The sequence below is a fragment of the Palaemon carinicauda genome, chromosome 2 (assembly GCF_036898095.1).
Source record: "Palaemon carinicauda isolate YSFRI2023 chromosome 2, ASM3689809v2, whole genome shotgun sequence".
Taxonomy (NCBI): domain Eukaryota; kingdom Metazoa; phylum Arthropoda; class Malacostraca; order Decapoda; family Palaemonidae; genus Palaemon; species Palaemon carinicauda.
In genome coordinates, this window is record NC_090726.1 from 181,362,143 (window position 1) to 181,363,791 (window position 1,649).

Here is a 1,649-nt window from a genome sequence, read left to right on the forward strand (position 1 = left end):
ACCTTGCACCACCTTCCCTTCTCGTCAATCTCATAACCTTACTCTTACCCACATTAACTCTCAACTTCCTTCTCTCACACACTCTTCCAAATTCTGTCACTAATCTGCAAAGCTTCTCTTCTGTGTCTGCAACCAGTACAGTATCATCCGCAAACAACAACTGATTTACCTCCCATTCATGGCCATTCTCGTCTACCAGTTTTAATCCTCGTCCAAGCACTCGAGCATTCACCTCTCTCACCACTCCATCAACATACAAGTTAAACAACCACGGTGACATCACACATCCCTGTCTCAGCCCCACTCTCACCGGAAACCAATCACTCACTTCATTTCCTATCCTATCACATGCTTTACTACCTTTGCAGAAACTTTTCACTGCTTGCAACAACTTTCTACCAACTCCATATAACCTCATCACATTCCACATTGCTTCCCTATCAACTCTATCATACGCTTTCTCCAGATCCATAAACGCAACATACACCACCTTACCTTTTGCTAAATATTTCTCGCATATCTGCCTTACTGTAAAAATCTGATTCATACATCCCCTACCTCTTCTAAAACCACCCTGTATTTCTAAGATTGCATTCTCTGTTTTATCCTTGATCCTATTAATCATTACTCTACCATACACTTTTCCAACTACGCTTAACAAACTATTACCTCTTGAATTACAACACTCATGCACATCTCCCTTACCCTTATATAGTGGTACAATACATGCACAAACCCAATCTACTGGTACCATTGACAACACAAAACACATATTAAACAATCTCACCAACCATTCAAGTACAGTCACACCCCCTTCCTTCAACATCTCAGCTCTCACACCATCCATACCAGACGCTTTTCCTACTCTCGTTTCATCTAGTGCTCTCCTCACTTCATCTATTGTAATCTCTCTCTCATTCTCATCTCCCATCACTGGCATCTCAACACCTGCAACAGCAATTATATCTGCCTCCCTATTATCCACAACATTCAGTAAACTTTCAAAATATTCCGCCCATCTTTTCCTTGCCTCCTCCCCTCTCGTAGTACGTACACAGTTAAAAATTTGCATTAACAAACGGTGAAAGCCTTCCAAGAAGTTTTTTTTTCAGTTTAAAAACGGATATAAGAACAAAAGAACAAAGTATGGTAAAATTACGGTCGCTCAGAGCAGTATATTTTTACGGAGAATTTACCATTAAAATTACGGTTTTTTAACAGTAGGTCAAGAATGTTTTTGTAATTAATCGTATACATGTTCGTAAATCGAGCTACTTTCAGTTACATACTCTATTATTATTATTATTATTATTATTATTATTATTATTATTATTATTTAAGCTACAACCCTAGTTTGAAAATCTAGAGGCTATAAGACATAGGGCTCCAACAGGGAAAAATAGCCCAGTGAGGACAGCAAACAAGGAAATAAATTATCAACAAGAGAAGTAATAAACAATTGACATAAGAGTGAAAAATTAAATTGATTATCCTAAATTAGAAACTCGATGCCTAGCTAGTGGACTAGCTAGTGGTTCTCATCATTGTCTTTTTCATGTCAATTAGTAGATAAAATACTTACTTTTTACACCATCAACACCAATCGAATTCTCATTAGTATTTCTTTAAGGACTTTCCTCCTCCAGATG